Below are 23,287 nucleotides of genomic sequence, written 5' to 3'. Positions count from 1 at the left end.
CATACCCGCCCCCACCCCTGTTTTGTGTTATCGGGGAAAACCCGAATCCGACCCTGAATCCGGACAATCCGGTTTTTATCTGTCAAAGTCGAGGCGGGTTCAATTCGGTTCCCACGGGTCAGAGTCCGCTGAATGCCTACTAATTCCATTTCCATCTCCCGTACCTCATAAATCACAAAATGGACGAGGTCTACACAACGTTCACCTCGTGATCGATCATTCGGAGTCACAAGTGTTATGGTGACGAGGTATAGGGTAGTGTCTCTCCCTATTCAAAATTCCGCATCCACTCTCTGGAACAAATTGCAGGAACAAATCTCCGAACACTCCTTCGACACTCTTCTCTACAGAGTAAGTATTCTTTCTCTCAATCTACACATCATATTTTTTTATAAGCAACAACCAATGCGCCTCTTACTTTTCCTCTCATTTCCCCTCTAATCTCCGCGTCAGAACCCTAGACTCCCTCCTTTCCCTCAGCAACAATATCGTCAAGGTACGTCAAATTCCCAATCACACCAAAACATTCGACTATTTAGATTTGCGGTTTCGTTGCGATCCTTGATATTGTGGAAAATTATGGATAAATGTGGCTGCAATTTCATTATGCTTGATCTGTTTTGTGGAGGGAGTGTCGCACATGATCAGGCGGCAGATTGAGGAGCTAGAGAGTGTCTGGCATGGTGATCAGTGGTTTGATGGTGGATGGAGTCCCCGTTGATTCTTACTTAATGCGGTCTATTCGATCACTATCGAATATATGATATGTTTCTATCTGGTGATCTTGTTGTTGTGTTGTGTGATGAGGATTTAGTGTGCTTTTATGGTGGATGCAAGTTTATTTAGGATGAAACTAGGTACCCGACTATGTTGCCATTGAAGGAGATCATCGATGGAATTCACGGTCAGGTGGCAAAGAATGAGGATGATCTCAAGGTTATTCATGTTTCTTAGACATAATTTGATTAGCTTTTGTGAGTGCCAAATGCATAAGCTATTTCTTTACTGAGATGTATATGCTGTGGTGATTTAATGGTCTTGCTTACAATAGAGGAATGCTAAGTTCTTGCTTTTTTATGGGCATTTCGATTTTTCTTTTCTTCTTGATTGGTACCCGAAGGTAACAGATTGATAATACTTTAATTTTGTTGAAAATGAACAAGTATAGGTGAAGCTTTAATAGGTTTTCTTTTCTTATGGCTTTATCACTCTGACCATGTAGCTTATAATGACAAAGATTAAATAATAGTTACTTTCATGGTAGCAGAGCCTATTCTAAACTTGCATAAATTCAATAGAGTTGTTGCTAATGCCCATCATGAAAATGAATGACATTGTTCTTTGTTGATGAACAAAGGAAAATACAGAATCCCCATTTTGCATAATGTAAATTGAATTTTCTATTTTCCCCTTAAATCTTTGTGTTTTATGTCAGGTTCATGTTTCCGAGTATAACAATATCTGCAGTTAGCTTAATGCCATCAACCGAAAGCAAACTGGAAGGTGTGAATGTTATTTATTGAACAATCATGACTTTTTAATATAATACATATTTCTTAGCTGACTTAAATGACCTATTTGCGTATTTTAGCTTAGCTGTCTGTGATCTTTCCAACTTGGTAAAACCTGAGGATATTATAACTTCAAAAAATTTAACCACCCTTCTTGCAATTGTTCCCAAGTATTCATAGAAAGATTGGCTCTTTGGCTATGAAACATTGACAAACTATGTGGTAAGAGTTACGTTTTTTAATCTGTGATGTGTTCATAAGCGTATAAAAATAGCTTATGATACGTTCTGAAGTTGTTTTCAGTTTATTTCAATTAAAACTCTCTAGGATAGCTTATGAAAACAATTTCACCTTATTTCCTCTTTGATTATAAAAACAACTTATAAGTCCTTATATGATAAGTAGTTATTCAATAAGCACTTAATTAAACTGCTTACCAAAATGTCACTTTAATACATATCTATGTCTTGCTAAATTGAACTTGTTTTGTCACAGGATGAGGATGGGGAAAAACATTTTGAAGCCAAGCTCCAGCAGATTGAGGCCAGATTTTATGTAGCTTTTGTAAAATATCTTATTTATTTAGTTTAGGGTCTATAGATGTTTAAAATGAACTAAAATATAACATGTAAGTCTCTTGGGGGAGGGGCTATATTCTTTTGAAATAAAGGGGAGGAAGATGTGATTTAAACATCTCTATCAAGAGGGTAGGGGGAGTGTGATTTATCCAATTTGGCCCTGAAATTATAATTGGTGATGCTGCCTTGTTTCTTTGTCATAAGCAAAGTGTATTTTGAGAGATTACAATAGTTAATCTTGTACTGCTTTTTCTACACTTTTTGGCAGTGATACTCATATATCTAATTCTGGATTTTTTTTTAATTTCTGAATTTCATCCAAGTGTTTGAGTTCCTGAAAGACAAACTGAGCCTCATTTTGATTCTTGGTTTGTATTAATCAACTTGTAGCCTTGAGTAAATAGGTTGTACAAATGTTCCTCACAGATAAGTTAATCTTGAGTCTTCTCTAGTATGTTATTTCACTAATACACAAAATGGACATATTACCGTGAAATTGGATTTTCCATCTTTGCAAGGTCTGCTCTATGCCCTAATTAAGGGAGTTGGGTGTATTGTTTTTAATGATCAACCTAGATTTGTATGATTAGTTATTGCTCTGCCTCAACTATTAATAAGATTCATTCCACAATAGCTTGAATTTGAGTATAAATTGAGCAGTATTTTCATGCCGGGGAGTTTCACCAATTGTTCGCTCCATAATATTCTAAAATTATGTAGTCATTGTTTTTTTTAGGTCTACTCAATCTGATACGTCTACTTTATGCTTCTTTGAACTATTTAATATATTAATTGCCACTTGCAGGATATTACAAAACCGTTAAAGGATGATATATGCAAATCAATTAAAAGATGGAGGACATCTTTTTCTGCACTTAAATTGAAGCAAGATATTCTTGGTTGTATGTTTTACATTTTCATTGTTACATTTTGTTGGACAAGTGGCCTCAATAACTTAAGACGGGGGGTGAATTAAGTTTCTAATTTTTTCCACTAACAAACTTTAACCCCTATTTAAATGATTGGCTTCAGAATGCAGAAGAAGAAGAAGAAGAAGAAGAAGCAATCAATTTAACAATGTCCTTTTAAATGTGCAAAACAAAGTAAACTGCAGTAAAATAACTGAGATAAGGGAAGAGAAAAATACAAACTTGATTTATATGAGTTTGGCCACTTCCCGTGCCTATGTCCAGTTCTCAAGCAACCCACTTGAGATTTTCACTAACTTTGTAAAAAAAACCTTTTTACAACTTCTGAACACCCAAGGAATCCCTTTCCCTTATGTTCAGGAAACTCACAATTCAAGAGACAACCAGTCTCTTCATTACAACTTACTTTCTGAGATGAACAAAAAGATTTCTCTCCTTTAGAATGGATAATACAATTTGATGTTCCTGGATGAACTCTCAATAGATTTGCAAGTGTTTGCCCAAGAGTTGTTGAGAGAGCATTTGACAATGAAGTTCTCTTAGAATATCTCTCTCTTACTTTTTGAAGTTAGACACACATATATATATAGGTCCTTCGTGCCTTTTCAAAATGGTTTGAAGAGATGTGTCTTTTCAAAAAGCTTTTTCTGAAATTCTTCACTGGTAATCGATTACAGGTTTCTGGTAATCGATTACACAGTTATATTTTGAAGGGTCATGACTTTTCAAATTGAATTTCAAGAGTTCCATTGCCGGTAATCGATTACATATCAATGGTAATCGATTACATATTCAAAATTCAAATTTCAAACCCTTTTAAGAAGCTGATTTGCAAACTTGTCTTCTGATAATCAATTACACTGCTTGATAATCGATTACCAGAGCCTTGACATGTTGGAAACAATGTGTTTTGAGGCAAAAGATGATCTTGAATGAATCTTGAAGCAATGCTTGTTTGTTGAAGCAACCTTGTCTTAATCTTGAAGCAATGTTTAACCTTTGAATGCTTGTTGAAGTGATCTTGAAAGCAACCTTGTTTTATTATTCTTTGACATCATCAAAATCATGTATTCATACATTCACACATTTGACCTCAATATTTCCTAATTTTTCTTATACTTTTACTTTATATTACTCTTATTTAGATTATCTTACTCTAATGTGGGAGTCAATTACACTATAAATTGCAGTTCCTTTTAGATGGTAGTTACATAGGTCTGACCTCAACAAAGTAGGGAATAATTCTTCTTGACTGAGATTTGATTTAGATTCTGTTAATTTTGATTCATATTTACATTTTTGTTGTGAAAAATGATTTAGAGTCCGTTAATTGTAGATGCTCATCTCTATCTCTCTTATTCTGATATTCTTAATGGAATTCACACTCTTTGACTTTCTACTAGGGTTGTCAATATGGACCGGTCCGGCCCGTTTTGGCCCACCATAAACTGGCCAGCCCGACCCACCCCGCTAAGCAAAACGGGCTACCTTTCCTAGCCCGACCCTTTTCAAGCTAGCCCACTTGGCCCGCAAGCCACCCGTCAGCCCGCCAATTTATATATTTATTTTTTTTCCAGATTTTGTTTGTCCTTTATCATTGTTGTTAACATCAATTTAGCATTGTCCTTTATCGTTGTTGGTAACATCAATTTTGAATCTAAATCTTGTCTCTTTATATTTTTTTTATAACTAAAAATAATAATATACTAGTAGTAAGCAATAAAAGAATAAAATCTATCACAAACTTCAATATCTAGAATCTAGATGACCTTATCACCTTGTGTGCCTCTAATCCCTCTATTTCAAAACTTCTAGTATTTAAGGTTTTTACACAGATTAAAAAAATATTTATATATACAAACTTAAACTAAATTATTCTAATTTATAAATCATAAAGATAAACTAAAAGTCCACAATACAAAATAATTATCCAATAATTGTCCCGCCCGCGGGCTGCCCCGCCGAGCTTGCAGGCTAAACGGGGCGGGCCTAAACGATTTATGGGTGTCAAATTCTAGCCCAGCCTAGCCCAACTTTTTTGGAGAACGGGATGGGCCAGCCCGCCGGGCTTGACCCGGTTTGACACTCCTACTTTCTACTACCTTGCTAGCTAGATTCTCAATCTTACGTTCAAACGGGGCCAAGGAACATATTTATACTATATTATTTTCACCAAAAAGATAATTATTTAGTTGATTTCCAATTTTGTTGCTACCAAAATGAGTGACAATATGACATGTTGACTTACCCACCATTATAAGCACACACCTTTTTCTTGAAGGAACACATATTTAAAGGCATATTATTATAACTTTCTATTTTTTCTTTTTTTGGGCTTTATACTAACATTTTATTCAATAATAGTATAAACTTAACAGATTTCATTTATTATATATATATATATATATATATTAGCATGGTTTGATATAAATTTAAAATTATGTAAAGTTCAAAATGTTTAAATATGTATACATTTGTACTTCCTGAATACTGCCTGAATTGGTGTTGTTTTTAATTTGTAGGTTTGAGTTAATTAACGAAACAAACATATTAAAAAAAATACAAAAACAACATCACTTTTGACATCGATGTTGTAATGCATCATACAATATCAATTTTGGTCAAAACCGATGTTGTATAGTAGCAAAACAACATTGGTTTTGGTTAAAATCGACGTTGTTTTTTGCATTTTTTTATATATTTCTTACTATACATCGCTTTTTGTAAAAATTGATGTTCTATAGTGTATTTTAACATCGGTTTTTTATAACTGATGTTAACGTTGATACTTTTAACGTCAGTAGTTTCAATATCGATTCAAAATCGATGTTGAATGTCCAAAATAATCGATGTTAAAAGCGTTTTTTCTAGTAGTGATGGATATAATGCGGCCTATGCCTGGTGCTGGATACAACACTATTGTCTTTCTCCATTTTTTTGTTGGTTTTGGTTGGGTGGGTGAAACATTGCTAGTGAATTTGGTGTTAATGTTGTTTTATATACAAGTTGGGGAGGGTTAAGTTTGAATAGTGTGCTTATGGTCTTTTGTTGGTTGGGTAATTTAGATGAGTAGTGATTTTCTCTAAGGATAAATATATGTGTGGTGTTTATGATCCATAGAAATAATTAAGAAGAAAAAAGAGATAAATGATTTATATGAAAAGTGAATCATATGATAAGAATGAATATAGATAAAAGAGACATAAAGATTGTTTTTATTTTTTTGGTGTCTAAAAATAAGGATTCTATCTCCAAACACCCTAAATATTCATCATTTTTTCTATATATGTCGGGTCTGGTGATTGCGGTAGGAATACATGAATGAGGACTTAATTAGGTTCGATTTTTAGTTTCACCATTGTACACCAAAAAATTATCAAACCCATCTATTATATACTTTTTCTCTTTTACTAAACATGTCAAGTAGGTTAATGGATGTTCAAAGATCATTTTTGAATGCCTTTATTAAATTTTTCATACCTGAAATATAGCTTGTTTTCATATTATTACCTAACATTTTTTTTCACTCAAGTATCTGAAAAAAAAAAATCAGTTCCATTTTATTACCTGTCGATAGTCGTCTTTCGTTAAGTCATGACGTGACAGACAAAGTGTCATGTCATCATGCCTTGTCACAAACATCTCATTGTCTCATCATCACCTTCAATGACATGGCAATGACATGTATGTGACAAGACGTGATGACGTGACACTTCATCTGTCACATCATCGTTTAATGGAAGACTACTAATGATAGGTAGTAAAATAAAATTGAAATTTTTTTCAGGTACTTGGTTAAAAAAATGAAATTTTAGGTAGTAATCTAAAAATTGTCTATTTTCTAGGTATAAAAAACTTATTGAAACAATATATAATTGGTGATTTGCGATTTATGATCAATGAACACATGTATCATGTTATGTCTTCCTTCACTCTTTTCTTTAGTATTCTCTGGATTCTCTTTTGACTTTGTTCATATGTTAAATATACGTATCTTGACTATTTAATTTTACCTTTAATACTATCTTATTAATCTAGTTCAGTTGATTAAACATGATAAGTTAATAGGCGAGTTATTATAAATTTCAAAAAGTATTTTTTTTTATTTCTACCAATAAAAAATCTTATTAATTTAATGTATATTCTTATTTTAAATGAGAAATTATCTTAAACAAATAAATAGGATAAAGTAAATTACATATATGTTCATCAAGTTATTTTAATTAATTTTTAGTTATTTTTACAAGTTTATAAATATTTGATCAAATAAAAGTGTTTGAGAAATAATTTTTTCTTATTGACTTGTAAGATTTGTTTTTAAACATAACTTAAATTTATGATTATCATTTTTATTTTCTTTCAATAAAATAATAAATTTATCATTTTATCTGAAATTAAATTATTTATTTTGATAAAACTCGTCCTTATCATTTGTTAACTAAAAAATTGTTTTCCAAATTGACTTAATTAAGTTTATAATACATGGAAAGTAAATCGTTTCGTGATTATTACCTAAAAATTCATTTTTTGTCAAATAACTACTTGAAAATAAAATTATTTTCATGTTACTATATGTTGTTAGTCGTCTTCCGTTAAATGATGACGTGACAAATAGAGTGTAATGTCATTACGCCTTGTCATTGATACGTCATTGTTACATCATTAAAGGTGATGATGTGGTAATGAGGTGTTCGTGACAAGGCACGCTATCATTTAACGAAAGACAATTAACGATAGCTGGTAAAAGGTGATATGAACCCTCATTGCACAAGGGTTGACTTAGGATCGTCTAGGATTAAACCTTGTTGGAAAAATCAGAAAATTGATTAAGAAAAGGATAGGAAATTGGCAAGATTCAAGAGTTGGGCAATGGCTAATTTCCTGGGACTTAATAAGGTGAATCTTGGCATAAAACGGATGAATGGGATGTTAAAAATGTAGGTTAAGTGGTGGCTGAATAGAAATATAGAAATGGTTATCACTCAAGCTACAAGGCTCCAAATGAGGTGAAAGGTCTTGTTTTGAATTTCAATTTAGGCTCAAGAATCACTTAATTTGAACAAGTAAAACGAGAGTTATGGTCACGAGATAATTCTGGGCAGAATTGGATTTTCTAGAATTGTGGTTTGAAAGAACAAGGTTGAAGATGAAATGGTGGAAGGAAAGAGTCACTCTTTCCAGCGAGGGCAACTCACAAAGGATGTGAAAGGCCTTTGATATAGCCAGGGTGTTCTTGAATCACTCAAGAACTTAGGAGAATCACTCTCACTAAGATAAAAGAGATAAGCTCTAATTTTTCTGAATAAAACTCAACTTGTGTTTATTGATAAAATGGTTCAGCTTATAAAGAAGTTTTACCATCAAATTTTACATATGCTTCATTAAAGGCAATTACAATCCACTTAAATTTAGTAATGATCCACTAACCTAGGTGATCGAGGCCATACCCGAATCAAATAAACATTAAAATGCAGTAACTAGGAAGTGATCCTAGGTCGTTTCCCAACGAGCAATGATAAACCAAATGTTCATAACAGATAGTAGGAAATAGTAACGAATTGGGGGGGGGGGGTTGTTTGCTTTGGTAAATTAAACAGCGAATAGATGTGAATTAGAAAATATCAGAATTAAAACACGTTGCTTCCCCTTGATTCACAAGCAAGTCTCTTATCCTAGGTCACGAGAGTTTATCCTTTATCAGTTCAACCACTTAATCCAACCCTAAATTAAATTACTAAGCGAAATTTAACATAAGGCATTCATTATGTGATTAAGCAACACATACACCAATTAATCATAAATGATCATTAAGCATGAACGTAAATTAAGCGCAGTAGACAATTAATCAAGCACTAAGCATGCATGAATTAATAGCAACAATTACAGAGTAATTAGTGAAGAGGAAAAACTGATCAAAATTTAATAGTAATAATAGAACCTCAAAGAGAACTGTGCTTGATCCTCAAGAGAAAACAACGCTGGAGATTTAGTCTTCCATTAATCAATAGAGAACGAAATTATAGAATGAAGAACGAAATTTTATTGCTAAAATGAAAAGTGACTAAAACGGAAAAGAGAGAGAGGAGAAGAGAGAGAGAAGCTAGAACCTTGGTGCTGTTATATAGTTTTCAGCCCCAAAGCTTACAAATCTATTTTAAATCCAGGCCCATAAATAAAATAAAATCTAGATAAGATAAGATAAGATCTAGATGAAATAATTTCTAGATGAGATCAAATCTAAATAATAACTAGATAAGATAAAGTCTAGATAAGATAAAATTTGGTAGAATAAAATAGTCTGCCCTCTTCAAGTCCAAGTCCAATTCTGGATTCAAGCCCAAAGCTTCATTAATTCCTGAAATTAGATTAAAAACATCAAATTAGCTGAATGAGCCCAAATAATAAAACTGCCTAATTAATTTGACAATTAAGACTAATCAGTAATTAAAATGGTGCAAAAAGGGTTAAGAAATAGGAGAAAATAATGGCACATCAAAACCCCCCATACTTAGCCTTTTGCACTCCTGGGCAAAATGAAACAAAGAACAAAATCCAAGGATATCAAAGAGAGACAAACAAAAACATTTACATATTTCTCAATGAACATCAAGGAATGAAAGGAATAGGTAACATCAAACATGAAGAGATTCAAAGAGTCAAGACATTCGTGAAAATCATCCAAGCAACCCAGTCATGGCAAAATAGCTAATCAGCTCAAGAATGAAAAGTGATAAAGCCTCACAAGATATACACTCTATCTCTCAAGTGTCTAGGCTACTATTTACCCTTAAAGCACCCATGAAAACCAACACCACATAAACTTGGCAAGATTCTAAAATTGACAATCAACCCATAAACACAAGCACATGAGGATCAAAAGGTCTTTTAAGGTTGTAATGGGGCCAAGGTCAAGGTAGGAAAAAATATGGAATAAGTAGCTAAATCCCAAAGGAATAGAGGAGCAATGGGGAATAAGTGCATATTAAGAAAAAAAATAAGAAAACCTAAAGATAAAATTTTAAACGCAAAGAGTAGAGCCAAGAGTCTTGTCATTCTTTTTTCATTTAAGATCTTATTCACTCAACTTTATTGCTTTTTTTTTTAACAGTAACATTTGAGAACTAGCATATCATTCAGCAGCATGTCCAACATTTAACCCATATACAATGTACATCAGTATGGCCCAAAAATACATCATGAAGCATAGCCAACAAAACATGTTATCCTACAAAACCCCCCACACTTATTCCCAAAACAATTCCAAAGCTCCAAAATTCCTTAAGGTTAAGGTGAGATCATGGTTTTTCACTTAAGGCTTGTAATGAGCTTCAAAACAAAGAAAGGGGAACATAGGCTCAAAGGGGTTATCAAAGGAATTAATTCAAGGTAAGTCCATTTGGCTAGAGGCTTATAAGAACAAAATTGCCTAAATCATTTCCAAATATGCATGTGAATTAGGAAGCATCAACAAGAATCAAGCCAAGGCTATTGTGCAAGCAATCAATGGGGCAAAACACACCAAATGATTATGATGATGGATGGCTCAAATTCTCACAAAGGTAAACTTATCACTTTCAAATTGAGCTTTCAAAACTATCATGACATGTAGAGGAAAAACAAGGATTTCAAATCACAAAATGTCAAGAGACTTTATTTTCAAAACAATTACCCATTACTTGAACATATCCTATAATTCAAAGAAAAACACGCAAAGTTGTACATGCAAACAGAATTGACCTAAAATATTAAACTAGAAACCCAAAAAAACTAACAAAATTAACAAATCCAACAAAACTAGCAAAACCAAAACCAAAGAACACTCCCCCCCCCCCCATACTTAAACAACACATTGTCCTCAATGTAGCACAATTAAAAGATTAAAGGCAATTAAACCATCAAATAGAATCTGAAAAATGTAATAAAAGTAAAGGAGGAGATAGGAAAAGAAGAACTCCCTAAGTCATGGTGGGGGAAGAGTAGGGTGGAGTAAAGAAGTCTCTTCCACCACTATGTCCACTAAAGAAGGATTTGTGAGAAATGGCTTAAGTCGGTGTCCATTGACCTTGAAGCTCTTGTTTGTGGAGTCGCTTTTGATCTCAACTGTACCATAAGGAAAAACATTAGTAACAACAAAAGGACCAATCCACTTAGACCTCAACTTACCACTCATGAGTCCAAGCCTAGAATTATACAATAACACTTTTTGCCCAACCATGAAGTCCTTCTTAATTATCATGCTATCATGGAACTTCTTGGTCTTTTCTTTGTAGAACTTGGCATTCTCATACGCTTCTAGGCGAATCTCATCTAACTCACTCAGTTGCAACTTTCTTTCTTCACCAGCTAGATCCATAGAGAAGTTGCAGGTCTTCACTGCCCAGTATGCTTTGTGCTCAATCTCCACTGGAAGATGACATGCCTTTCCTAAGACAACCCGATAAGGAGACATTCCTATGGGTGCTTTGTAGGCAGTCCGATGTGCCCAAAGAGCATCATCAAGCCAGGTACTCCAATCTTTCCTGCTTGGCTGCACAATCTTCTCTAAAATTCTCTTGATCTCCCTGTTAGAAATTTCTGCCTGTCCATTGGTTTGGGGGTGGTATGGTGTGGATACCCTGTGTACAATCTCATACTTTTTAAGCAAGGCATGCATTGATTTGTTGCAAAAATGGGTTCCTTGATCACTAACGATTGCTTTAGGTACTCCAAACCTACAAAACAGATTAAATCTGACAAAATCTGCAACAACCTTAGCATCATTAGTTCTAGTGGGCTTGGCTTCCACCCATTTTGAAACATAATCAACTACAAGGAGAATGTAAACATAACCAAAAGAGACAGGAAAATGGCCCATGAAATCTATGCCGCAGACATCAAACACCTCATAGAATAGCATAGGTTGCTGAGGCATTTGTTGTCCCCATATAAGTGCACTTCATGCTCTCTGACACTGCTCACAAGTGCTACAAATCTTCCATGCATCTTTAAAGATGGTGGGCCAATAAAAGCCACAGTCAAGCACTTTGCGAGCTGTCCTTTGAACACCCAGATGACCTCTCGGTGCGGAAGAATGGCAGAACTGCAGGACTGAGTCAGTCTCATGATCTGGGATGCATCGTCTAATGACCTGATCACTGCACAATTTCCACAAGTAGGGGTCATCCCAAATAAAATGCTTAGCATCACTTTTAATTTTATCTTTTTGAGCCTTAGATGCTAAGGGAGGAAAAACAAAAGCAACTAAATAATTGACAATGTTAGCAAACCAGGGAGTAGAAAGAGAATCAAAAATACTATACAATATATATAAATAATCATCCGGGAAATCATCTCGAATGGGTGAGTCCTCATCAGACACATGTTCGATCCGACTCAAATGATCAGCAACTAAATTTTGTGCTCCGCTCCTATCACGGATCTCCAAGTCAAACTCTTAGAGCCAGAGCATCCATCGGATCAACCTAGGCTTTGAATTGGCCTTCTTCAACAAGTACTTTAAAGCTGCATGGTCAGTATAAACAATAATGCGAGTACCAAGCAAATAAGAACGAAATTTTTCAAGAGCAAAAACTATGGCTAGTAGCTCTTTCTCAGTAGTAGTATAATTAAAGTCCTAGAAGCACAATATATCACCCTAGGCAATTTATCAATTTTCTGAGCAAGGACAGCTCCCAATGCAATATTGATGCATCACACATAAGCTCAAAAGGGGTTATCCAGTCGGGTGCCTGGATGATGGGGGTGGTAGTCAGTGCTCTTTTGAGGCAATCAAAAGCCTTTTTGCATTTATCATTAAAGTCAAACTCCACCTCCTTTTGCAACAAATTGGATAGTGGAAGGGCTACTTTGCTAAAATCTCTTATAAAGCGCCTGTAGAATCCAGCATGACCAAGAAAAGATCGCACCTCTCGCACGCAAGAGGGGTAAGGCAATTGTGAAATAACATAAATTTTTGCAAGATCTACTTCAATGCCCTTATTGGAAATAATGTGGCCTAAAACTATACCTTGCTCAACCATAAAATGACATTTTTCAAAATTTAGAACAAGGTTAGTTTCAATGCATTTATTCAAAACCTTTTCCAGACTATCCAAACAAACATCAAAAGAGGATCCATATACAGTGAAATCATCCATAAACACCTCTATGCAATTTTCTAAAAAATCACTAAAAATACTGATCATGCACCGCTGGAAGGTACCAGGGGCATTGCACAGGCCGAAAGGCATCCTCCTATAGGCAAAAGTGTCGAAGGGGCAGGTGAATGTGGTATTTTCCTAATCCTCAAGAGCAACAGTGATTTGCATATAACTAGAAAAACCATCAAGGAAATAGTAGTGAGATTTACCTGCCAGGCGTTCAAGCATCTGGTCAATGAATGGCAGGGGAAAATGGTCCTTTTTGGTAACCTGGTTCAGCCTCTTATAGTCGATGCAGACTCTCCAACTGTTCTGCACCCGAGTAGGAATCAACTCCTCCTTCTCATTTTTTATCACGGTGAGGCCGGTTTTCTTCGGGACTACCTGGACGGGACTCACCCATTGGCTGTCGGAGATAGGATAAATGATTCCAGCTTGCAAAAGCTTGGTTACCTCCTTCTTCACTACATCAAGAATCACCGGGTTGAGTCTTCTATGTGGCTATCTTACTGGTTTAGCCCCATCTTCTAAATTTATTCGATGCATACATGTGGATGGGCTAATACCAGGAATGTCCGCCAGGGTCCAGCCTATAGCCTTCTTATGCTTCTTAAGAACAGATAACAGCTTCTCCTCTTGCTCATCAGCAAGGGAGGCAAATATAATTACTGGAAAACTTTTGTTATCATCCAAGTAAGCATATTTTAAATTTGATGGCAGAGGCTTCAATTCTGGTGTGGGCGACTGGGTAGTGGTAGAAAGAGATGGTTTCTCAGCCCGTGCCTCATAAAGAAAGTTAGAGGTATGTGTACTTCCTGAAACATGGTTAGTTCTATCTGACTCTATAAAATCAATCTCAAGAGGTAAAACATCACCAGACATGTAATCAATATCAAATTCAGATTCACTCTCAGCATCAAATTCAAACATATGATCAAGTACAAATTCAAATTCAATGCATGAAGAGTGATAGGCATGCAGATTAGAATGAAGATCAGTCATGTATTCATCAACAGCATGGTCAATTATTGCAGCACGAAATACAGAAAGATCTTCAGATGGGTGTTTCATAGCATCAAGAATATTAAAATGAACAGTTATATCACCAAACTCCATAGATAGTGTGCCTGCATATACATCTATCTTAGTTCTAGTAGTTTTCATAAAAGGTCTGCCTAGAATGATGAGAACCGATCCTTTAGAAAATTCATCCTCCATATTCAAAATATAAAAATCAACAGGGAAAATCAGTTCACCAACTCTAACTAAGACATCCTCTATGAAACCAACAGGATAGGCAACACTTATATTAGCTAAATGAATTACCACATCAGTTGACTGCAAAGGACCAAGAGATAGAGAATTAAAAATAGACACAGGCATAACACTAACAAAAGCTCCTAAATCTAGCATGACATTGTCAAACTTATTGTTCCCTATAATACAAGGTATGCTGAATGTACCTGGATCTTTACATTTTTCAGGGATTTGGGGAACAGATTTACTAATCAATGCAGAGACATTTTTGCCCATACTAATTCTTTCACTTCCTTTAAGCTTCCGCTTATTAGTGCACAGCTCCTTCAAGAATTTAGCATATCTTGGAATTTGCTTTATTGCATCCAATAGAGGTATGTTTACCTCTACTTTTCTAAATGTTTCCAAGATCTCCTTCTCTGCCTCTTCCTTTTTTTTGTTGGAAATTGCTCTTGGAGGGAATGGAAGAGGGATATGCTGCTTCTGTAAATCAGAATTACCAGTGGAAGATTCACCTGCATAGAAATTGTTATGTAACTTACTCTTTAAATTTTTGTCATCATCTTTTTTTGGAGTAGAGTGAAGTTGGGCAGGTTCATTTGCGGATGAGGAAGATGTTGCTGGTTAAGGTCCTTGACATTGCTTTCCCGATCTCAATGTAATGGCACTCACATTTTTGGGATTCTGGACAGATTGAGAAGGTAATCTGTCAAAATTCTGGGACTGTTGTTGATTTAACTATGTAGCCAATTGTCCCATCTGATTAGTTAAGATCTGAATGGAGGCTCTGGTCTCTTGTTGAAACTGCATGTTTTGCATAGTCATTTTCCTCACAAGTTCTTCAAGGGAAGGTTGCGGAGGAGCCTCAACTGTTTGCTGTTTCTGGGGCTATTGCGGTTGCTATTGTTGTTGTTACTGCTGGATTGGTGGAGCAACGTATGGTCTGCTTGGGCCAACAGCATTCTAAAAATAAGGTTGTTGTTGTTGCTGCTGTTGTGGAGGACTCGACCATCTAAGGTTGGGATGATTCTTCCACCCGGGATTGTACCTGTTGCTGGAGAGGTCATAATTGTTCTGTTGTGGCTGATTTTGCTGCTGTGGTTGAGGAGGTCTATTGTAGATGTTTGCAGCATAAGCTTCAGGCTGTTCAATTGCTTCAGATTGTTGCACATAAGGGCAAAGGTCTGTGTGGTGGTCGGCAGAGGAGCATAAACCACAGAGTGTGGCAACAGGTGCAGATTTTTTATTCAAGGCCAGCTAGGTTACCAGGTTAACCAAGGCATCTAGTTTACCTTCAAGCTTCTTAGTCTCAGCTGATGAAGATGAATTCGTGGCTACTTCATGCACTCCTCTAATGACAATAGCATCATTTCTGGCACTAAATTGCTGGGAGTTTGAAGCCATCTTCTCAATAAAATTTCTGGCTTCAGGAGGGGTCATGTCTCCAAGGGCTCCACCACTGGCAGCATCTATCATACTTCTCTCCATGTTACTGAGTCCTTCATAAAAATATTGGAAAAGAAGCTGCTCAGAAATCTGGTGGTGAGGGCAACTGGCACATAGTTTTTTAAATCTCTCCTAGTATTCATATATGCTCTCTCCACTGAGTTGCCTAATGCCTGAAATATCCTTTCTGATGGTCGTGGTCCTGGAAGCAGGGAAATTTTTTTCTAAGAATACTCTCTTGAGGTCATCCCAGCTCGTGATGGACCTTGGAGCAAGGTAATATAGCCAGTCCTTTGCCACTCACTCTAAAGAATGAGGAAAAGCTTTCAGAAATATGTGATCCTCCTGGACATCTGGGGGTTTCATGGTGGAGCAGACAATATGGAATTCTTTTAGATGTTTGTGCGGGTCTTCACCTGCAAGGCCATGAAACTTTGGAAGCAAATCAGTCCAGTTTTAAGAACATATGGGACATCCTCATCAGGGTATTGGATGCACAAGCTTTCGTAGGTGAAATCAGGTGCAGCCATTTCCCTTAGAGTCCTCTCACGGGGTGGAGGTTGTGTCATGTTCTCAGAATGTTTAAAATCAGAATGTTCAAAATTATAATGCTCAAAATCAGGATGTTCAAAATCACCAATAACAGAATGCATAGAATCACCACTAACAAAATGCTCAGAATGCTCAAAAGGTATAAAATGATGCTTAAATAATCTATGAAATGTCCTATCTATCTCATGATCAAAGGGTTGTAAGTCAGATGGATTACCTCTAGTCATACACTACATTAAGCATGCACAACCAGTTGCCTTCTTATGCAAGTAACAATGTAGGTTTGAACTACAGCTACCCTCAAATGATATCTAAATGACTTGAAATTTTGTGCACAACACCCTAAATTCATGAAAAGATGGCACAAAAATTTTCAGGCAAAAATTCAAAGTCTAACTATGGAAACTACCTAAGGACAGTTTAGAAAAATAAAACAATAAAACTTGAAAAAAACAACTAGTAAACGGGCGATTTTGGCTAGCTAGAGACCTCAGCCAGCCTTTGGCAAGCTTCCAAAATATGGGAAATTTTTTTCTACCCCAAATACATATATAATAATAGTCATTCTAATACCTGGAGCAAAAGTTATGCTCGTTTGAAGTTTTGGTAAACACAAGTTCTCAAATTTTTTTGAATCTCTCAAATCTGGCCACAAGAAGTGTTCCTGGTATTTTTCACACAAAATATGAGTCAAAAGAACCTACCACACCAAAATTCAGCCAAAAATAACAACCCTAACTATCAAAACAAAAATCGCCAATTAAATTGTCAGCAGTAGTCGCTAATTTAGTTGCTAAGGGATTTGCACTACTACTCTATTTTCTAGATCAGCAAAAGTGGTCACTAAATCCGTCGCAAAGCACTATTCATAGCAAAACGCAAAAACTGAAACAAGGGAAGTGCTGAACAAAAAAACTAAAACAAAACACCACACTAAACAAAATAACAAGACACTAAGCAAGACTAACACAACACTAACACAACATACGAAAGCGTAAAACAACTAAACATAAAACACGAATCACGAATCACTAGCTATTATGAACCTTTGGACACTGCTCCCCGGCAACGGCACCAAATTTGATTGAGGCTGTACCGAATCAAATAAACATTAAAATGCAATAACTAGGAAGTGATCCTAGGTCGTTTCCCAACAAGCAATGATAAACCAAATGTTCATAATAGATAGTAGGAAAATAGTAACGAATTGGGGGGGTTGTTTGCTTTTGTAAATTAAACAGCGAATAGATGTGAATTAGAAAATATCATAATTAAGCGCAGTAGACAATTAATCAAGCACTAAGCATGCATGAATTAATAGCAACAAATACAGAGTATTTAGTAAAGAGGAAAAACTGATCAGAATTTAATAGTAATAATAGAACCTCAAAGAGAACTGTGCTTGATCCTCAAGAGAAAACAACGTTGGAGACTTAGCCTGTAGAAGCAAACTTCATTGCTTCATGATGATGAATTAAGATTGATTCAAGGTGTTTTGCAGATAACAAAGATGATGACAAAAAGCCTAAGAGAATTATTTCAAGATTGAGTAGAGAACATTTCAAGAATCAAGAGAAAGATTCAAGAGAAAGTTTCATCAAGAAGATTCAAGATTCAAGAATAATCAAGATCAAGATTCAAGACTCAAAGATTCAAAAATCAAGAGAAGACTTAATCAAGATAAGTATTAAAAAGTTTTTCAAAACATTGAGTAGCACAAGAAGTTTTCACAAAATCATTACCAAAGAGTTTTACTCTCTGGTAATCGATTACCAGATTGTAGTAATCGATTACCAGTGGTTTTAAAACGTTAAGATTTTCAAAATTCAAAATGAAGAGTCACATATGTTGATGTGTAATCGATTACACCTTTATGGTAATCGTTTACCAGTGACTGTTTTTGAAAAATTCATTTCCAAAAGTCACATTTCTTCAAGTGACTTGTTTTTGAAGATTCTTTCAAAAGTCATAACTTTTTAAATAATTAATTTTAAAGGAATTGCCAAGAGTTACAAGTTTTGACTTGAAGTCATCAAGAAACTATAAATATGTGACCTTGGCATGAAAAATTAATTATTCAGATCCATCATTTCTTTCAATCATTCTATCTTTCAATCTATCTTTCAACATCTTCTTTCATTTCTTTCAATAGAACTTTCTGGTTTCATTTCTCTTCATCTTTCTAAAAGTTTTTGTTCAAAAATTTTTTCTTTCAAGAAAAGTTCTTTGATCAAAAACTTGTGATATTCATCTTTTTCATTCCCTTCTCCCTTTGCCAAAAAGAATTCGCCAATGACTAACCGCCTGAATTCTTTTTGTGTCTCTCTTCTCCCTTTTCCAAAAGAACGAAGGACTAACCTCCTGAATTCTTTTGTGTCTCCCTTCTCCCTTGTCAAAGAATTCAAAACGACACAGTCTGAGAATTCTTTTGATTCTTCCCTTTCCCATAAACAAAAGATTTCAAAGGACTAACCGCCTGAAAATTCTTTTGTTTCCCCATTCACAAAGTTTCGAAGGACTAACCACCTGAGAACTTTGTCTTAACACATTGCAGGGTACATCTTTTGTGGTACAAGTAGAGGGTACATCTACTTGGGTTGTTGTGACTAAGAACAAGAGAAGGTACATCTCTTTTGGATCAGTTCTAGTGGAGGATACATCCACTAGGTTGTTCAAAGAGAACAGGGGAGGGTACATCCCTTGTGGATCTTTGCTTGTAAAAGGATTTTTACAAGGTTGAAAAGAAATCTCAAGGACCGCAGGTCGCTTGGGGACTGGATGTAGGCGCGAGTTGTTGCCGAACTAGTATAAAACTCTTGTGTGTTGGTCTTCTTCTTCCCTACTCTTTTAATTTCCGTTGTGCACTTTATTTATTGTTTTTACTTTTGGTAATATTAAGAAAGGTAGATTTTTAATTAGTAAAGGTTCAGTAATAATTAATTCAACCCCCCCTTCTTAATTATTCTGAGGCCACTTGATCCAACAAGTGGTATCAGAGCAGGTTTCTTGTAGAAAGTTTAACAACTTCAAGATTCATGGCCTATTCAAATCCTTTGTTTCCTGAAGGAAATTCCATTCATAGACCACCCATTTTCAATGGTGAGGGTTACCAATATTGGAAAACCCGTATGCAGATTTTCATTAAAGCCATAGATTTAAACATTTGGGAAGCAATAGAAATAGGACCATACATACCCACTGTAGTAGATGTAAGCACAAGCACCACAACACAAAAACCTAGAGATAAGTGGACAGAAGAAGATAGAAGAAGAATCCAATATGATCTTAAAGCCAAAAACATTATTACTTCAGCCCTAGGAATAGATGAGTATTTTAGAGTGTCAAATTGCATAAATGCCAAGGAGATGTGGGATACTCTCCAACTTACACATGAAGGAACCACTGATGTAAAAAGATCTAGAGTCAATACCCTTACACGAGTATGAATTGTTTAGGATGAACCCCAATGAAAACATCCATAGCATGCAGAAAAGATTTACACATATAGTTAACCATCTTGCCTTTTTAGGAAAAATCTTCCCTAATGAAGATTTAATTAATAAAGTTTTAAGATGCTTAAGTAGGGAATGGCAGCCCAAGGTAACTGCTATTTCTGAAAGTAAAGATCTCTCTTCTATGTCTCTTGCTACTTTGTTTGGAAAATTGCAGGAACATGAAATGGAACTCCAACATCTTAATCAAAATGAAGAAACCGACAAAAAGAAGAGGAGTATAGCACTTAAAGCCTCATCCTCAATACAAGAAGAAAATGAAGAAGAAGATTCAGATGATGAAGAAGACTTCTCACTCTTTGTGAAGAAGTTCTAGAAATTTGTCAAGAGAAGAAGAATAGAGAGGCGTCAGAACTTTATCAATGGAAGAAGATCACAAGAAGACTCTCAAGTTCTTAGATGTTACAAATGCAACCAACTTGGTCACATCAAAGCTAATTGTCCTTCAAATGAAGAATGGCCTGAGAAAAGTGATAAGAAAAGGTATGATGAAAGAAGAACCAAGAAGGCCTACATTGCATGGGACGACAATGATTCATCCGATGGTTCAGAAAAGGAGATCAATCTTCTAACCAAGGATTATGAGAGTGATGAGAACTTCTCTCAAGAAGTTTAAACAAAAAGCAAAAGTATGACTTCCATCTTCAAAGATCTAGACACCTTTAATCATGAAAAAGGTAACATCAAAACCATTCTCTTTTGAAATTTTATTTTGATTGACATTTCTCTTTCAATTAATTTGATTATGATGACTAACAATTTTTTTTTTATCTTTGATTGATTGAAATTGTGAGTATGTGGTTAAATTTTCTTGATTGAGTTATTTTTTTCTTTCTCAAAGCATGAAGACTACTTTTAAGTATTTTGATAATGTCTATGATTATTATTCTTCAATACTTGTGTTGATTATTTTTGATATAATTTCATGTCTACAAGATTTTTTAATTATGCATGATTTTGAATATGTATTACTTGATTAAGATTCATTCATAAAATATATTTAAAAAAATATATATATTTTCATTAAGAAAGTATTTTGATACTCATTCATATTTTTCTTTAAAAATCAATCAGCTTTTATTTTTTGGCTAAAAAGCTCTCTGGTAATCGATTACCATATTAGTGTAACCGATTACAGGCAGTTATTTTTAGCTAATATGCTCATTGGTAATCGATTACCATATTAGTGTAATCGATTACCACGCGTCTCTACACCTATATATACAAATTTCAAAATCAGAAATCTGCAACCTCTCTTATTTTCAAAAACCCTCGTTCCCAATTTTCTCTTCTGCCATATCTCACTCATTTCTTGTCCAAATCACTTCCCACAAAGCCCAAACTTCATCTTTTTTCATTCTCTTTCATTTGAACCGATTGAAATTTCAAAAAATCTCTTCTAATGGTGGAACCATCAAAGAAGCGAAAGGGTTCTTCAAGTCAGAGTCAACGGCATTCCGAGACTCAGGAAACGTCGATTCCTTCCTCTATTCCCTCTGCCTCATTGTTTCATCCGAAGAACAGCGGATACGGTACACAAATCTCTTTTCTTCTCATTCTATTGTTGATCCAAAATTCATTGATATGGATTTCTTTTCAAATGAGAGTTTTGAATGCATTCAGGCATTTGAAAACTCCAATCTTATTCCTTTCATGTTTTTAAAATTTCCTGTTTACTCTGAGTTAGTCAAAGCCTTCTATTCAAACTTTGAAACCCAAGAAGGCACTTTAATTTTTGAAGTTTATGGGATTAAAATGGTCATTGACCAATCTCTATTCTATGAGTTAACCCAATTATCCAGTGAAGGTGTACCATTTCAAGGTACACTGATTGATGATTGGAAATATGAATTTTCTGTGCATGATGCCCGCCGGTTGGTTTGCACCAACCAAGCGGATATGACCAGAAGGCTTCTTGCCGGTTCATTGGCTTTTGAGAGCCGCATCTTTCATTACCTTATTGTTCGTATCTTGCTTCCAAGATCTTCAAACCTTGCACAGGTTTCTGAAGAAGATCTTATTGTTATGTGGGCTTTTCATAAAGGCCGACAAATTGATTAGGCACACTTAGTCCGATATCGCATGCATAAGGCATTGCGATTAAATGCTCCATTGTCATATCCACATCTAGTCACCCTCTTCCTTCAACACTTTAACGTCCCTCTTGATTCTGAACCTTATGTTCCAATCAAGAGATCCTTTCTAATAGGTGTTGCTGTCATTGCATCCTTTGGTTATCAAAAAGAGCATGATGGCTCTTGGGTGAAAAAGGGTGCTCGACCTGTTGATGAAGAAGGACAAGGTGGAGAAGATTCCTCTCTTCTTCAAAAGATTTTGGATGGGTTCGATGGTCTTCAAACCTTTGTTGGTGAAAAGTTTGATACTTTGGAGTTACAAGTGGACATGCGCTTCAATGAGATGGTGTCAAGAATCACCAAGGTCGAAGAAGATGTTTCTTATATTCGTACAAGCTTTGATCTACCACCGCCGCCGCCACCATCATCTTAGTTTTCTATTATTTAATTTTACTAGTACTTTGTTTTCTAGCCGTGTATTTGGCTATATTATGACATTTGGATAAGTTAGTATTTCTTTATTTGCATGGTTTGATTGAACAATTATGAATTATGTTATATGACTATGTGGTTTTTATATATCTATTCATGTTTCTTGCTTCATGATTGGTTTATATTCTTCAATGTATGTCTTGTGAATGATTAATAGTATATGTTTGTCTTATACTTGTTACGCACTTTGGCTTTTTGTTGATGCCAAAGGGGGAGAGAAATATGAATTAAATCAAGAACTCACATAAGTAATCAACTTAATTTCAAGTGAAGCATAAACTCAAAAACAAAGGGGGAGAATTTAAGTGAGTGATCGACTAGGAAAAAGTGTGTGTATGAGTTTCTTGATTTCAGGGTTGTCATCATCAAAAAGGGGGAGATTGTAGACGCAAACTTCATTGCTTCATGATGATGAATCAAGATTGATTCAAGGTGTTTTGATGATAACAAAGATGATGACAAAAAGCCTAAGAGAATGATTTCAAGATTGAGTCAAGAACATTTCAAGAATCAAGAGAAAGATTCAAGAGAAAGTTTCATCAAGAAGATTCAAGATTCAAGAATAATCAAGATCAAGATTCAAGACTCAAAGATTCAAGAATCAAGAGAAGACTTAATCAAGATAAGTATTAAATTTTTTTTCAAAACATTGAGTAGCACAAGAAGTTTTCACAAAATCATTACCAAAGAGTTTTACTCTCTGGTAATCGATTACCAGATTGTAGTAATCGATTACCAATGGTTTTAAAATGTTAAGATTTTCAAAATTCAAAATGAAGAATCACATCTGTTGATG

General features: G+C 35.1%; 1 non-coding gene and 1 pseudogene across 1 annotated transcript; both read left to right on the top strand.

Moving 5' to 3' along the window:
* Window positions 1-237: 237 nt before the first annotated feature.
* Window positions 238-22,432, top strand: LOC100783505 (V-type proton ATPase subunit C-like; annotated as a pseudogene).
* On the top strand, window positions 15,949-16,055 carry LOC113001536 (small nucleolar RNA R71). Its single transcript, XR_003266930.1, has one exon. It is a non-coding gene; the product is annotated as a small nucleolar RNA R71 (small nucleolar RNA).
* Window positions 22,433-23,287: the final 855 nt, after the last annotated feature.

The sequence above is a fragment of the Glycine max genome, chromosome 4, assembly GCF_000004515.6.
Source record: "Glycine max cultivar Williams 82 chromosome 4, Glycine_max_v4.0, whole genome shotgun sequence".
Lineage (NCBI taxonomy): Eukaryota > Viridiplantae > Streptophyta > Magnoliopsida > Fabales > Fabaceae > Glycine > Glycine max.
This window is presented reverse-complemented; position numbering and strand designations above follow the sequence as displayed.